Raw genomic sequence first — 18,573 nt, 5'->3', positions numbered from 1 at the left:
TTTTATATCATTGATTTCCAAAAATCTAAAGTAAAATCAATGGTATTTTCTACCCCAAATTAATCCTAATTTTCCCATGAATGTATAGTAAACGAATATGGAGAATTTTTTAATTTTGATTTTTTTCCAAAAAAAAAGATATAAATATATATTCTGTACCTTACTGTTCTTGCTACTATGTAACAATCCATCCCAAATCATAGTAGCTTAAAACCAAAACAATCGTTTAGTTTCCTCACAAATCTCATAAATCAGCAACTCAGATGAGATTCAGCAGCACAGTCTCTGATCCACATAACATCAAAGTGGCTCAACAGGGGACTGGAGGATCCACTTTTGGTCATCCATGCTCCTGGCTGGCAACTTGGTGCTGACTGGACACTGGGAATTCAACCCAAGATGTGGCTCTAAAGCCTCCATTCCTCTTCAACTGGATTCCCCAAGCTGGTCTCTTCCCAAGTTGCTTGTACTTTTTCATAGTATAGTGGTTGAGTTGCAAAGGTTAGCATTTTAAGGAACAAGAAATGGAAGTTGTTAGATTGTTGAAGACTGGTCACAAAAAGTGACACACTTTCACTTGGTTCATATTCTATTGGCCAAATAGATGCAGAACCCAGATTCAAGGGGAGAATATAGATTCCACTCCTTGGTGAGAAGAGTGTCAAAGAATTTGGGAGCCATTGTTTAAAACTGCCACATTTGCTTTATTACTTTATTATCTTTCCAAGTATATCTAGATCTTGACACATGGAGATGTGCCTCAGTAGTAGAATATTCTATAGTATACAGAGTAATTTATTCAGTTATTCCCCCAAGCATTTAAGTTGATTTCTGTTTTTTGATATTTGCAAACACTGATACGGTAAACATTTTTTACATGTGTATTTATACTCTTATTTTTATTACACAAATGTGATACTGGAGTCAAAACTGCATATTCAAAAAATTTAATATTAGCAAACTATTTTCCCAAAAAAAAGCCATAATAATTTATAGTCTCAACAGTGTAGAGGATGCTTTTACCAACAGCCTCCTCAGTACTAAACATCACATTAAAAAAAGATTACAATCTGAGGAAAAAGCAAAATTGTACCTCATTTGAGTTTATATTTTCCAGAATGCAAATGAGGTAAAAATTATTTTTATGTGTTTGTTGGTGACATATCTTCCCATTTTTATTCTTTGTCAGTCTTGCTGGAAGTTTGTTAATTTTTTTATCTTTTCAAAACATGGTTTTCTGTTTTTTTTTTTCTCTATTTTTATGGCTTTTTAAAAATTTCTTTGACTTCCACTCTTTATCTTTTTTTCTTATTTCTGCTTGTTCAGGGCTTATTTTGCTCTTCTTATTCTAGTTTCCCAATAAAGAAGTTTGAATTACTGACTTGAGACTTTAACCTCTTTTCTAGTGAAAGCATTCAGTGCTATATATAAACTTTCCCCTAAGCATTAATTAGTTTCATTCCAAACTTCTTCAGATGTTGCATTTTCACTTTTATTCCATTCAGAATATATATAAACTTTTAAGATTTTATTTATTTATTAGAAAATTAAGACTTTATTTATTTATTTATTTATTTATTTATTTATCTATTAATCTATTAGAGATAGTGCACAAGTAGGGGGGAGAGACAGAGGGAGAATTCCAGGACGCTGGGATCATGACCTGAGCCAAAGGCAAACTCAACCAGCTGAGTCACCAGGCACCTCTCCATTCAGAATATTTTTAATACATCTTTAGATTTCCTCTTTCAACCCATTATGACTTTAAAGTGTGTTGCTTAATTTACAAATGTTTGGAGAATTTCTTATAATAGTCCTGTTGCTGATTTCTACTTTAATCCCACTACCATCTGAGATCATACTCTAAGCCTCGTGGCTTTTTTCTTTTTTTTTTTTTTTTAATTTGTTATGATTTTATGAGGGTATGATCTTCATGAATGTCCTGTGTGGGCATGAAAAGAATTTCCATTCTGCTGGTTTTGGATGGAGTGTCCTAAATATTAATTCGATCCAATTATTTGGTGGTATTGTTTAGTTCTATTTTCTGATTTTCTATTTCCATTAATTATAGAGAGAGGAACACCGAAGGCTCCAACTATTATTGTAGATTTGTCTATTTCCTCTTTCAGTTCAGTCCATTTTTGCTCTGTTTTGGGATACATATGCATTTAGAATCATTAAGTCTTCTTTGTCTATCGACCTTGTTATCATTATGTAATATCCCTTTTTATCCCTGGTAGTTTTCTTTTCTCTGAATTCTGCTTTTGTAATTTAAACAACAACAACACTCCAGCTTTAATTTATGAGTGTGTGCATGGTGTGAAAGTCCACTTCTAAAGTGGAACCCAATGACCCTGACATGATATGCATGCCCTGGGTAATTCTCTCCATTTGTGTGTGGGTGAGACATAGCAATTTCGATTAAGGAATAGAATATGACAACACAGTTAGGATGTCACTTAGGAGATGAAGTTATAGAAGACTGACTTTCATGTCTGTTGCTTTTTCTTCATTCCTTCTGTTCCAAAGTTCCATTCTGTATGATTTACCCTGCGTCTGAAGACTACTTTCATTGTCCTTTTAAAGCAGGTCTGCTGGCTATTACTTTCTTAGGTATATCATCCACTTAATAATGTCTTTATTTTACCTTCATTTCTAAGGAAAGTTTTTGCTGAATAGAGGAGTCTGGGTTGACACTTTCTCTTAGTACTTTTTAAACATTATACACTTCCTTCTGGCCTCCCAGACTTCTGATGAAAAATTCACAAGTGTTCAAATCATAGTTCTTCAACAAATAATGTATCATTTTTCTCTGGCTGCTTTCAGTAATTTTTTTTTGTCTTTAGTTTTTATCAGCTTGATTGTAATGTGTCTATGCATGAATTGTTTTTGGTTTATGATGCCTGATGAACTTCTTAAATATATAGGTTTATGTGATTTGACAAATTTGAGAATCCTTCAAGTCATTTTTTTTCAAACTTTTTTTCCCCTGCATTTCACTCTTTTTCTCTTTGGGACTCTGACTTTATCATGTAAAGTCATTTTCCCTCATCCTCCCATGTGTTTGTTTTTGTACCCAAGAGGATGAGTCTAAAATGTAAAGGGTTACATTTTATCATAGTATTCTTTTCATTCTTTAAAAATCTTTTTTTCTCTCTTTTCTTCTGATAGATAATATCTATTGATCTGTCTTCAAGTTCACTGACTCTTCCATCTGTCATCTCCATCCCTATTCTGCTTCTGAGCCCATTCAATGAGAATCTGGGGTTTAGGGTGGTTTGTTTTAGTTACTCTATTTCTCAGTTCTAAGATTCCAATTATTTCTTCTATATATCTATTTCTTTGCTGAAGCTTTCTATTTTTCTTTCCATTGCAAAAGTGTTTACAATTGCTTGCTGTAGCATTTCTATAATAAGATATTTAAAGTCTTAGATAATTCCAACACCTGTGTCATCTTGGTTTTTACATGTTATCCTTTTCATGAAAGTTGAAATATTTTTAGTTCTTTATATGTCAAATAATTTTGGATTGATTCTTGGATGTTTTGTATATATATTATGAGATAGTAGGTTCTGTTTAAATCTTACGGAATCTTGATATTCCTGTTTTAGCAGGCAATCAAGCTGGTTAAGTTCAGGTTATCAATTCTAACCTACCTTCTGTACTGTGTAGTTCCAATGTCAATTCAGTCTTCAAAGCCTATTTGTTCTATTTGTATCTGTCCCAAATGTGCAACAGCCAGTGGTCCCTCTGTGACCTGGATTATAGTCTATTGGCTACTTCCCTTCTCAAAGTCTTTAGTTTAGTGATTAGGCTCAGATTTATGTATGCACAGCTCCAAGGTAAGCCCAGAGGTAATTAATAATCAATTTATGAAATCATTTTCCAGATGACTTTCCCCTCCATGGTTCCCCCTCCAATATTTACCAATTCTTTGGACTCCTTTTTTTATACTTACCACCAGAAAGCTGGGATTTTAGTTACTCCACCTCAACACACTTCTATGACTAGACCCAAGTAGCAAAAAGACAGGAGGAAAAACAATTGGAGTGAGGGGAGTAGAGAGGGAGTTTATCCCATTTTCTTGGATTAGATAAGCAACCATACTTACTAGTTGTATGACATTAAGACACGTCACTTAGTGTCTTTAGATTTCAGTTATCTGGGATCCCTGGGTGGCGCAGCGGTTTGGCGCCTGCCTTTGGCCCAGGGCTCGATCCTGGAGACCCGGGATCAAATCGCACGTCGGGCTCCCTACATGGAGCCGGCTTCTCCCTCTGCCTCTCTCTCTCTCTCTCTCTCTCTCTCTCTCTCTCTGTGACTATCATAAATAAATTTTAAAAAAGATTAAAAAAAAAAGATTTCAGTTATCTAATCCATACAAAGGAGGGTTTCACCAGATCTGGTATAAGATTCATCTTGAATTCTCAGTAAATATGCTGACCTCAGAGGCTTCACCCCAATATTCTAATTCAGTAAGTCAGGCCTACAAACTTGCATTTTAATAAATACTTAAAGTGATCTCATGCATATTGCTTAGCAACTACAATTTAGAAAATATAATCAAATATTCCAATTTCCTTCTGGTTTTGTCTTGAGACATTTTATTCGGAAACAAATAAAAGCAGAGTTCATATTTTTAAAAAATTCCACAGAGCTTCTAACTTTAAGTGTTCCTAGAACCTTGCTTTATAAAATTTATGAATCTCCTAAATCCAGCTTTTGGAGTTGATAGAAATTATTGTATGGTTTAAAGTCTTTTACTTGAGAGAAAACATTGGGCAATGTGAATATTTCAAATACAATAGCTTGGGAATTACAAAAAGATATTAGTTGGGACCATAGGAAACAATATCCAATTATTTTCACCTATGAAATGAGCAATATCCTATAATTCAACTTAGGTCATTTTCTTTTAATTTGTCATTTCCCATAATTTAGTAGGTACAGTTTCCTTCAGCATTTTTCCCTACATTGCTGAGCAAAACTATTTATGGAACAGCTTGATGGATATGATATTATTCTGAGGATTTTAGGTCATTACTTTTTAAAAGTTGAGAAGGGTATGTTTGTACTGAGAGTAAGATTAACTTTAGTTATTTTCTTTGTGAAGTTATTTACTAGTTTTACCTAATCTATAGTCCCTTCTGACAGAGTAGAGAAAATGGATAAATCTGCTGGGATCAATTGCTCCATACCATATTAGTCAAGCAGCTTCTTAAGGGTTTGAGCTTTAAGTTATCTTACTGGTTAGCCAGGAGTTTGGTTAACAGCACTCTAAAAAGAATGAACAAAGTTCTAAAATTTGGAAGGAACAAAAAGATTATCCATTTTTTTCATTCTATAAATATTTGCTGAGGTTTAGCAAGGCACCACTAGACACTGTGGGGGAATTCAAGTATAAATAAGATCCATTCTTTTTTCTCTAGAGACAATTTAGTGGGAAAACAGACATATGTACAAGTAATTACATTACAAGGTAGATTGTGGGACAAAGGGTTATAATTTTAGTAGCATCTCTAATGAAATAAGTATGTCTACTCATTTGAATGGCATCCAGGGGAGTTGGTGTATGTTTGTTCTCATTTCTTTTTTTAAGAAAACTTAATAGTCATGATATCTTTAAAAGAGATCAAAACAGGTTTGTTGATTACACATATTGTGAAGTAAATATTTGCAGCTTACCTCTAAAAATAGTACTGCATCAGTTTGACTCATTATTCAGAAATCGTAGTTCATGCTTGGGAACGTATAGCAAAAGAAGACTTACAAACTTTCTCAGCATAGCTTCTGTTTACCAGCACGATAGTTTTGGCTGAATATTGCTTCAATAGTTAATTTAAATGAGCAATGAAAGAATATATGTAGATACTCATTGTCTCTTAACTATCCTACTTTGGGGGCAGAAGGGTAAGTGTAAACTTGCGTTGCTTTGTTATTTTATTCAGTTTATTTCTTTTTGTCATAGCACCTGGTTTGAGGGTACAGCCACCATTTGCAAGGAGTTATATGAATGTCATGTTAAGATCTATTATAGTACCAGTGACAGCAAAGCCCAAATAAATGGGGGTTTCTTTGACCTTGGGATTTACCAGAGAATCTCGACAAGTTTTATAGGCATTAAGTAGTAAAGCCTCAAATCAGCTCTGAAGCACAGACATGCAGCGTTGGTATTACAAACCATACAGGCACTAGGAGAAAGATATTTAAACAGAAAATCCTTGGAGAAACATCAAACTGAGACTGAATAGTACTGTCCCTCTCTTGAGTACAAAGCATGTGTTAATGCAGATGATCTCTAACTTCATTAGACCCAAAAATCACCGAGGCAATTTGTTGAAAGGACAGTTATCACAGCAGTACTTCTAAAACCTGAGTATTTTTTTTTAATATACATTCTGTGTCAGTGGCTCTGGAATCGGATCATACTTTAAGTATCAAATTAAGTACTAACATCACTCAAAATCAGTAAAGCAAGGTGGAACCTTCCTTGTTAAAACACAGATTGTTGGGCTTCACCCACAGATAGCTTGATTCAGAACGTCCAAGGGTGGAACCAAAGAATTTACATTCCCAACAAGCTCCCAGGTGACTGCTGATCCTGCCTGACTGAGTATCACTGTTTGGGTAACACTAATCTGGACTGCTCTTCAGAGTTACTGGGGTCTGAGCATTTTGATTTTTAACATAATTCCTGATATTTATAGTGAACATAAAAATTTGAGAACCATCAAGTCAACACAGACTGACTGGCTATATAGGAGGTTGACCCTTGAATGGGCAGCAAAGGGTACAGAACCCCAAGAGCCAAGTGTTACTTCAGTCAAAACCAGAAGGAACAATACAAGAAGTAGAATAATGAATGGAGATAACAGGTGGGTGTGATCATAAAGGAGCCAAGCCAACCTTGACCCCAGCTCCAGAGTCCTTGCACTTCAAGGCATGACCTGGTTCAGTAGTAGTGGGTAGAGGAAGCAGGATCTGACCAAGGCAATGGGTGGTAATGTAGCCAGAGCATTCTAAATATATTGGGGTTAAAGAAGGGAAGTCAAAGGTCAAAGCCAGTTCTGAGGACATATAAGCAGAAAAATGAGTTGTGGAGTGGCAAGCTAGAAAATCAGGAACACGTCAGGACATATAAGCATAAACTGGTTCAGAGCAAGCTGCTCAGGACAGAGGCTCAATTTTAAGTTGTACTGGCTGGCCTGACACCTTACCTGGAAGAGCTGAGAGAATTTGACATGGACATTCAAAACATCGTATCTATTTATTTAGACACTAATACCTGCACCCCCCCCACCTTCACTTGAAAATAGCTTCTTATGGTTTACAAACATTTTCCATTTAATGAGTCTTTTTTCTTCACCCACCAAGTTACCTGTCATTTTGATAATTTTTATTCCTATTTTTCCCAGTTTTTTCTCTGTTGCTATTTAGAGCACAATTGCTTAATATCTTTTTCAAAAACACAATTTTTAAAAAAGATTTTATTTATTTATTTGACAGAGAGAGAGCAAGCACAAGCATGGGGAGTAGCAGAGGGAGAGGGAGAAGCAGACTCCCTGCTGAGCAGGGAGTCCAATGTGGGGCTGGATCCCTGGACCCCAGGGATCATGACCTGAGCTGAAGGCAGACACTTAACCCACTGAGCCACCCAGGTGCCCCGATCAAAAAACAATTCTATTCTGGAAACTAAAGTTCCCAAATTGTTCTCAGATTTTTTACCTGACAAAATTATTTCCCAAACTATGGTATGAAGATAACCTGCAGCATCATGATTAAAATGCAGATTCTTGGGCATCATCTACTCAATCTGACTCTCTGGAGCTGAACTCCTTGAACATGCATTTTTAAGCAGTTTCCCTAGAATTTTTTATGAGATGAGAATTATTGTAATTACTGCTTTTTCCGTTCTCTCTACTCTGGGTAGGCCTCAGCTATTATAAGTTTAGTAACTTGCCTTACCATTTCTAGGTGAATGATTCAAAATAGCTTTTTAAAGACACAAGATCTATATCATTCTTGGATATCCTAAAATTACTCAAAAATAGCAAAAAGAGAGAGAGAGAGAAAGAAAACATTTAAATACAATTAAGAGGGGTTTCCCACGTTAAAATATACACTGTAAATATGGGTTTAGACCAGATTCTCATAATATCAAACCAAATAGAATTATACTCTGGGAAGCATGAAGTGAAAAACAACCTATGATGTTAATTTTATGTAACCCTATCAACACTGATATCTAAGAACATGGAAAATAAATGAAATCAAATACAGGCTGAGTAACATTGTCCTCTACTTTATACCAGAACATCTTTGTTTGTATGTTTGTTTGTTTGTTTGTTTGTTTGTTTGTTTTTGGTTAAGTTGGAAGGATAAACCATCACAGTAGCCTCTGGACACATTTCCAGAATTTTAGAAGAGACATTCTACAGTTTCTCTGTAGATTCTGGGCAGCTTAAAGTGAAGACTAGCTCTGCTATTTAAAACGATTTCTGGTTTGTTTCAACTTGAAAGTGATTTAATAGGAGGCCCACAGAGAAAATCTGTCTCAGTAATCAAATTATAACAAGTAAGGATTAAAAGTATTAAGAAGTTTAAGCAAACTTTTCAGCTGACCTGTTTTTTTACTGGTGAGGGGATAGAGGGTCATTTGAAGTTGGCTGTGAGAATAAGTACAACAAAATTATAAGAATGAAAAACAAAAACTGCAAAAAAATTTTGGTTCATTATACATCTCCAGCAACAGTTTTTTTCAAACACTTGGGTTTGGCTAAACCCTAGTCTTTTTCCCAAGGACATTCTGTCTCAGTCTACTATTCCGTTTCTGAATTATAGAGCCAACTGTATTTTACAGGTAAATTTAATTTACATTTTAAGATTCATTTGTACTTAATTCATCAAAGTGTTTTGTCATGCAAGCCACTGGGTCTTGTAGAAGGCTTGTGATCTTTTTAATAGATTTTTATAACCTTTTTTTTTTTTTTCCTTTCTTAGAAACAGGAAGTCACTTTAGCCAAAAGCAAACAAGGTTAAACTCCAGAGTGTTCGGTTTGGGCTTGACATTTAGAAACCACAGATCCAAATGGGTCTTGAGCTTGGCAAAACATTCCTTCCCTTCTTTATTAGGTGAAAAGAAAACATTTAGGGTAAAAACAAAAATGATTAAAGTGGGAATGCATTGCTTTTGTCTTCTATAAACAAAAATAAAACCACACAGTCCTTTTCTTAAAAAAAAAATTCTAAAAAGATGTATATGCCGAATTTATTTCTGATTTTTTATGGTATATACTGCATACATATTACATATAGTAAATTTATATATAAATATATACATTTATAAGACATAAATATGTAAAGCTACATGTATATGTGCATATATATAATTACAAATGCATTTATAAAGTTTCTGCTAGTTAAGAATTTATTTAGCTACTGCTTTTCTAAAGTGACTAAATTTTACTATATAGGATATAATAATGGCAGAAGATCTCAAAAAAAGCATATGGTTGAATTCAGAGACTAAGGGCTTCTTCTAGGAAGAAGGTCAGTGCCCCAAATGTACAAAATGATTGTTAATTAACCTACTTTTAAACTCCTCAAGGAAATAGAGTTCAAATTCTTCTGCAGTCATGAGATCACTGGTTTCCAGAGAAGTATAGGAAACACTAGCCTAGTTTTTTGATCTTTCCAAACCTCTAATAAAAAAAGACAGAGATCCTAGAATAACAAACAAAACAAAATTTCATGACAGATACCTACAACAAAATTCAAATAAAGGATATTCCTACACCCCCTAAATTTGGACTTGCATCAGGCCTACATGGAATCACCAACTGTATGGGCAAATGTGGAGAGAAATCAAAAGCACTTCGAATGAGGGTGAGATATAGAAACGAATTCATGACAGGTATTTCTCTCAAAATGAGACGTCCCTATAGTGCGAAAAGCTCAGTGACTCTATCTGAAAACAGCAAGCACATGTGGGAGGGGCCTTCAGAGGCTCTAATTTGAGTGAGTTCAAGGGACCACAGAACAGACAGATTGTGTGGAGGAGTCTCCGCACCAAGAACTCTACAAATTGACCATATTAAGGCCCCTTTCAAAACACATGCTCAGCCTAAGGGGAACAGCTGAGAGGAGAAGCTAAACAGGGCAGAGTGGAAACACTAGAACGAAGTGAAGAGAAGCTCCAGAATAAAACTATGGGGGAGAAGGCCAGAGGCAGGAAGCTCAGAAAACTTGCTTGACCTTTCCTTTCTTTGAATAGAGGAAAACTCTTCTCACTTAAAATCAGCAAAAGGAATGCAGTGTAGACAGATCCATGTAAAGCTGTTTTTTTTTTTTTTAAGATTGTATTTATTTATTCATGAGAGACAGATAGAGGGGCAGAGACACAGGCAGAGGGAGAAGCAGGCTCCCTTGGGGAGCCTGATGAGGGACTCGATCCCAGGACCCCGTGATCATGACCTGAGCCAAAGGCAGATGCTCAAACACTGAACCACCCAGGTGTCCCCTGTGTAAAGTTTTTATAAGAAAAAAGAATAGTGAGCAAAATAATATCCATGTAGATAATAGAGGCATGCCAGAAAACATCCCCAAAAATAGATTAAAAATATCTAAAATATTAGAAAAATAGCTAAAAGAATTTAAGAAAATAATAGAAACTATGAAAGAATGCCAAAAGAATTAGGAACATTCAGAAATGAGCTGATGGGGAAAATAAGGAATATTTGAAAAGAAAGAGGACAGAACTCACGAAGGGCTTAGAAATAAAAGTACAAATTGTTTCAGAAATGATGACTAAACTAGAAGGAACACAAGAACAAATAAATGGATTTGGATAATGGATAATGCCTTTGGGTACATGGATACTGCCTTATAAAAACCAGAATATGGTAAAGAGGAAATTTAAAATATATATATGAAAGTTTTTTTTAAGAAAGAAATGAAACAATTTAAAAGAAAGAAAGTGAAAGAAAATCCACCACCTTGTAGAAGTCATAGAAGTCACCATTGAAGACACCTAAAGCAATAGAATAGACTCCATACTATTACTAATACTAATAAATGTATAATCCAGGAAAACTTTTCTGAATTAAATAAAGAGCAAATATACTGGAGGAGCAAAACATAGACCTAAAAATTTTTTTAACAAAAAAGAGACCACATGTTGTCATAGTAAAACTAACTTGTAAGGGGGGTAACAAGTCCTTTGAGTATCTAGACAAAAAGACGAAGTGACTTGTAAGGAAAGAAAACCTGATTGCCATCATGCTTTTTAACAGGAATACTTTATGAGAGAGGACAATGAAATATCTTAACACATTTGAGATACTCAAGGAAAGAAAGCATAAGCCAAGGCTTTTATATGAAAAGTGACCTTTAAGTAAAAATGCTGAACTTTTTATGAACATAGGAGAATTCAGGAACCATTGCTCCATGGAGCCCTTCCTGAAGAATCTCCCAGAGGACAAATTTTGAACAACCAAAATGACTAGAGTCAGAGGCATAAGGACCAGTGGTGAGAATTTAACACATCTTTATTTGTAGCATTAAGATTAAGTAATAGATACAAAGAAAACATGATAGTACATAATGACTATACATGCTGATGACACAGCACAATTACTGAGAAGTACAGGAAGGAGGAAGAGAGAATATAGAAAATAAAATAAACTTGTTAATTACCTTGAAAACCTTGCTAGATAATAAATGAAGGTAGCATGGAGTTAGACTAACTCTTAATGAAATAATGCATCTAGACAATAATTTTTAATGGTAGTTAGCACCATAGAAAGAAAAACAACCAGACATCTGCATCCTGATAAAAGTACACATCACCATCGATGAAGTATTTTTGTTACATTAAAAAAAAAAAAAAAATCAGGGTCCTGGGATCGAGTCCTGCATCGGGCTCCCCTCAGGGAGCCTGCTTCTCCCTCTGCCTCTCTCTGTGTCTCTCATGAATAAATAGATAAAATCTTAAAAAAAAAAAAAACCTGAATTTGAAAATCTCTGAATTCCAGTAGTTTACAGAAAACACAGAGGAAAGAACGTGTTAAATAAGGCCACAGGGATACATCTCAGACTGTGGGAAATTCTCCAGAACTAATTACTCAGCCTTTTCTATAAACTGATTTCCAGGGGGAAAGGAGTGAAATGGGCTTATAGCTCAAAAGAGACGTAGGATACATGTTAAACAATTGCATTGTTTACATTTTATTTGACTCCTGATTTGAACAAACAATTTTTAAAAATAACTATGAAGCAATTGAGGAAATGAGAATACTTTTTTTGGATACATGATGATATTAAGGATATAACGGGGGATTTTAAATAAAATATAATTCTATCTCTCAGGAAAGAATAAACAACTGACTGAAAAATCTTGTCTTCACTATTATATAGCACATTATTTACCTTATGAATATGCTAGCATGAAATTATAGTACTGCAATTACTGTAATATAATGATACCATTACATTATATCATTATATTACATTGATCAAATGGAAATCTAGAAGTTCTAGGGATGAAAATAAAGAACTTAAATTCTATAAAGTGGTATCAAATGCGATCTAGTCTAATAAATGATTGCTTGGCCCAAAATCTGCCATTTCAAGGATTTGCAATCATGAAACTTTAAGTTCACTAACAAATCTATTTCATAGACATAATTAGTTTTCTATTAAACTATTTTTATGTCTAAAATGAGCTCTCTTTGGCTTACATTTGAATGTATTTCCTTTATTTGACCTTCTTAGGAATGGGCATATCAAGACAGACTTGAATCTGCTATCTTTTTTTTCAGTAACCACTTGGTGGTTTTGAGAAAAAGCCTCAGGGAATAAATATGAAGATTAAATGAGATAGTATCTAAAATGCTGGCATGTGAAAAGCATTCACTAGTTATTATTATTGCATAAAAATTTTTATTGATAGTTGTTATCACGCAGGACCCTTGTTCACGTAAAAAGTAATCCACTATCGCTAGGTTTAGAAGGGTATTATTGAAAAAATAAAGTTAGGGAGTTTACAGAATCACTGAGAGAACCAAAAATTGAGTTTAAACACTACAGAGCCAGGAATAGAGCATCAAAGAGAAATGCCCAAACCTCTATTATAATGTACTCATGACCAAGAGACAAATATCATCTTGCTGTATAACACCTAAAACACCAGGGACACATTGCCAGAAACTCCAGTAACTTAGACTCCAGTTTGCCTTAAAAGAACCAAGTGCCTCCACCATCAGGACTGCCAACTGACCTGATCTCCTCAGCATAACCACTACCACTCATTTCTGCCTCCAGGTCTCAATGACTATATCTGCTTGGTGGAACCTAGGTCACAAGTAGAATTCTTGCTACAAAGGGTTCTGAGAAATACAGATTTAGCCTAGACTCTATGGCACAAAAACTATGCTGGAATAGAGTCAGATGCTTACTAGGTGAATTAAAATAAGTGTCTTCCATCATGTTCTAAAATACTTAAATTTAATCTGTGACTCCTCTACTCCTCTAATCTTCCTCCAGTTTTTTACTGAATACCTTTATCTTTTCTGAGTTTTTCCGGTCTTTTCACAACCCCTCTTAAAATGTGACTTAGCTTGTCCTTTCATTCTAATGTGTCTAATTAATGCCAAGTAGAGGACAGGATGAGTTTTTTTTAAAGGTATACATTTGGCATTGGCTAAAATATCTCACTCTATTCTGACTTTATTTTGCAGATACATATTTGACTTGCTTTATATGATCCATTTTTCTTATATAGCCATCCATAATATATTGCATAAGTACTAGCATTAATTCTTTACTTAAACCTATAGTTTGTTTTATTTTTTATTTTTTTATTTTTAGAAAAACATTTTATTTATTTACTCATGAGAGACACACAGAGAGAGGCAGAGAGGGAAGCAGGTTACATGCAGGGAGCCTAATATGGGACTTGATCCTGCAACTCCAGGTTCATGCCCTGAGCCAAAGGCAGATGCTCTACCACTGAGTCACCCAGGCATCCCCTATAGTTTGTTTTTAGATTATCTTTTAAAGTCATTAAGAAAGATAATTATCTTTTGAAAAGTATTTCGAATATGTTAGAAGCTACTTTGAAAAAGTATAAAGTATAAAGCAGGGGTAGCTGCTGAGTTAAGCATCCAGCTCAGGTCTTTCTTTTTTTTTAAGATTTTATTTATTTATTCATGAGAGACACAGAGAGAGAGAGAGAGAGGCAGAGACACAGGCAGAGGGAGAAGCAGGCTCCATGCAGGGAGCCCGACGTGGGACTTGATCCCAGGTCTCAAGGATCAACACCCTGGGCTGAAGGCGGTGCTAAACCTCTGAGGCATCTGGAATGCCCCCCAGCTCAGATCTTGATCTCAGGGTTGTAAGTTCAAGCCCTGTGTTGGGCTCCACATTAGGCATGGAGTCTACTTACATTTTTTTAAAAAGTGTAAAACAGCATATATATTAATAAATTATTTTAAAAAAATAATAACCCCCAAATGATGCTTCTTCTATAAAACAAGGCCAAGTTCCAAAATTCATAGTCTTTGAAAAGGAAGGGACATCATCTTTCCTCTTCTCAACATTCATGATTTGTGCCTACCTTTGGAACTTGATGAATTATACAAACTATATTTACTCATGTTCTCACCTTGGGATGGCATCCCTTTACTAAAGGACTTTTTCCTTTTTTCCAATAGCCATATATACACATGAAATCATTTAAGTCTAAGTAAACTCAGTGAAGGGTGAAGGACTTTTGTCTTCTAGGGAAGTGGCTTAATAAATGCATCAGCTCATCTAAGTTTGCCTACCAGATGTGATTTGACTCAAACATTTCATAATTCTGTTTGCAATCAAAATGGAAAAGGAAAAAAATGAATAAATATAATTGGTTGAGGTCTTTGAATAGAGAAGTGTGGAAAGAGATGAAGGTAGGGGTAAAGGAATTGCTCAAAGGCAAGGATAAATCATTAGAATCTGATACAGAAGGTAATGAAGAGCAAATGGTTTAATGATGTCAGAGGAATACCCTGATCTTAGCCACTGAATAAAATGGTAGAAAGAGAGTGGTTAGAAATCTTTGGTTTATGGGGCACTGGGTGGCTCAGTTGGTTGAACCACTGTCTCTTGATTTGGGCTCAGGTCCTGATCTCAGGGTGGTGCGATGGAGCCTCGCTTTGCATTGAGATTCTCTCGTTCCCTCTGTCCCTCACCCCGCTCACATGCACTCTCTCATTCTCTCTCAAATAAATAAGTCTTAAAAAACAAAAAAAAAATAAATCTTTGGTTAATTGGCTTAAGACAGGTATATTTCAAGGTTCTTGTTTTTGATAAACTACAGGCTGTTTTCAATCTAGTACAAATATTCACGTACAAATAGTAGTGGTCAAATGTTCCAAACAATGGTAATTGGTTGATGGACTGAAACTTTTTAACTAACATAATAAAGGAATAATAATTAAAACCAGAGGGAAAAAAAACTACAAAACTGTAAAGGTAGTCTTTGCCCCAAAGAACTCTCAGAGTCACCTTCACAGATGGTAACCAAGTTTGATAGGCCAGAGAGAGATTGGCAGTTTTCAGGCTTCCTTCTTGCGCCAAGATTATTGGACCAATGTCAGAGACAATGACCAATCTCTTTCAAGTAGGCCCAGAGGGATCTGGCAAGCAAAGTTCAAATCTCTGGAGGATATTTCCATCCTTACAATGAACTACAGGCCTTGCTTGTGTTTACCATATGGGTTTATTCTTAAGTCAATTAAAAGATAAGCAGTCTCAGAAAACATATGGTACATATTCCACGATACTTTAGAGAAACCATACGATGTATCTTCCATAGAATCTACAATTTAACAGAGAATTAAAATCTTCCTTACAGTCACACAAAACTTGCTAGAGTCAGACTGTAATTAAGCATAAGTTATATATTTATTTTGCCATTCTTAATAGGAGAAAAATTGCAGACCAATCCAATATAGTTGTAATTCTGCAATTTTTGTCCTTTTAAGACTAGCAAAAATGTAATTTTGCTACCCATAATATACTAACTGATGTACACTCTTTTATACCTACGTAAGCCATATTCTCAATAGCATGCACTGAAGTCTAAAACTTTTGGCCATTATGCCCTGAAAAAAAATAACAATTTGACCGATTTGTGTTGACACAATTCTGATTTTTAGAAGTATATCATAGTATGAAAATCCTTTAATAATAATATCTCATTCTTCAAGTCCTAAATCACTTAAGTAGGATTTAAAATTACATTCTTTTCCTCTGAATATAATAAGTCATCAGTTTATAAAGTGTGTCTAGGTAGTATCTGGGGTATACCTGTTGGAGAAAGTGTATTTGGGCACCCAAAAAGGATGACAAGATCTCTTCAATTTACAATGCAGAGCAACCATGCTATTTTATAGCAGGCAATTTTTTACTTTTCTCCTTGTCTTTATTTTTAGTCCCTATGATGTTTTGTTCCCAGATGTCAGAATGCAGCTGAACAGGGGCTGCTGCTAATTATTGAGCAAATATTCACATGAAGTCCAGATGTTAATGTGTGATCATTTTTTCTATCAGCAAATACATTCCTTTTTGAATCATGTTGAGCTCAGATAAGAATCTTCCTATACTTTACCTTAGTCATTTGGAGCCCTTACTTTATTTAGTCTTCCAATAGTTACATATCATTTACCTACAGTCTCTTGTGAAATTTATATCCAAATGAATTAACTTTATGTTTCTTATTTTGTTAAGCACAATCTGACTTAGATTTCCATAAGAAGAAAACCTCTTAAGAATGACATTTTTATTTGCAATTTATAAAATAAAATGTTGAAACTAAACACAAAGAGACTATCTGGAGAGGAAAAAATAAACACTACATTTTGCTAGATGTTAACATCACATGTTTTCTTCCAGAGAAATGATTATTAATATTAGAAGAACAATGTAAAGCCCCAAGTTAATTGTGAGAATTTTGGAAGTTTCTCTGGGCTGGAAGAAGAAAAAAACAATCTCTCATAGCTTGCCAATGGATCAATATATACTCATTATATTAATAAATTTGTGTATTTTAATTTGAAGTGCATTACTGAGTCTATACTCAAAGCAATATAGCTGTTTAAGTAGAGAAAATTTCTACAATGTTTTCTAATACTAAGTTCCTATTATAAAGTAACTGCACAGGGTTATTTCTGAATCCTCTAGAAATATTAGTATTACAAACCAAACACTCAAAACTGGAAAAACTACATTTCAGCCTGTAACTCTCATATGGGAATAAAATAAGATTAGAACAAAACCAAAATTGACAATTTTTTTAAAATGTCAGTAAGTTTAAATTGTTATGGTACTACCATACAATTCCTTTTTTGATTCTTGGAAATACTGAAAAGCACATTTTTAAAGTATATTTCAGCTACTTGGTAAATACACAAATTTTTTTTGTAGATAAGACTGGGTGAAGAAATCCAAGAGATACTATAATTTCAAACTGTATTTTTGCTCAAACTGAGGTTATAACATTACAAAGTCTTCCCACCAAAGGAGCCAAAGAGGCTGTTCATTGTCTGATTTGGCTCAAGTGGTGGGACTCATGGCATTGGCCTTCATGAGAGTTGGTGGGAAACCAACTTCAACTGGGTCATATTCAAAATTTGAGCATGATACGGATATATCTGATTGTTTTGTGTAAGAACTTATTTATGGAGAGATTTATTTGGAGAGATAAGATATCTAAAAGTAAACTAGCTTTACATTATATTTTAATTCTCTAACAAATCATCTTGATTTTTCCATGACAGGCAATTTTCAACATATTTGGACACAAAACTTTGATTAAAGGAAATGAGCCATTCAGTGACTCAGAGAGAACTTTTGGCATTAAAGAAAGAAAAGTCACTATCTGCAGACTTACCTGTGATGTCTCCAATTAGTGAAAACCCTTCAATAACTCAAACACAGGTTAACTGAAGTGGTTTACTATTTAACAAGCCAAATGCTATGAACAAAAAAAGTTCAATACCCATTACAGACCTTTGCACCATATAGTATAAGACTAAATTTCTAACTGTAAACTATCATTTTGTACATTTTTAATGAATAACAATTATGAGATTAATGTGTTAATCTGGGACAGAAAGAAAGCAGGCCATGTGCCTAAAAAAAAAAAAAAAAAAAAAAAAAAAAAAAAACAGATGACATATCTACAAGTTCTATTTCTCTTTTTTTCCTATGGGTAAACTGGTATCTTTAGCAGGAATAAAAATCAATGAGAGTAGGGGTACCTGGGTGGCTCAGGAGGGTAGGCATCCATCTCGAGCTCAGGTAATGATCAGGGTCCTGGGATTAAGCCCTGTGAGCTCCCTGTTCAGCTTGGAACCTACTTCTCCTCTGCTGCTCACCCTGCTTATGCTCTCTTGCTTTGTGCTAAATAAATAAATAAAATCTTTTAAAAAAATCAGTGGGAGTATATATCTAAGGTCTCTTTTTTTTTCATTTAGCCTAAAGGCATATGGAAAAAGAGAAATTATGATTAGATTTTACTAACCATGAGAGGAC

This window comes from Canis aureus, chromosome 1 (assembly GCF_053574225.1).
Source record: "Canis aureus isolate CA01 chromosome 1, VMU_Caureus_v.1.0, whole genome shotgun sequence".
In the NCBI taxonomy this organism is placed as follows: domain Eukaryota; kingdom Metazoa; phylum Chordata; class Mammalia; order Carnivora; family Canidae; genus Canis; species Canis aureus.
The sequence above is the reverse complement of the archived record's forward strand: the minus strand, read 5'-3'. Positions refer to the sequence as shown.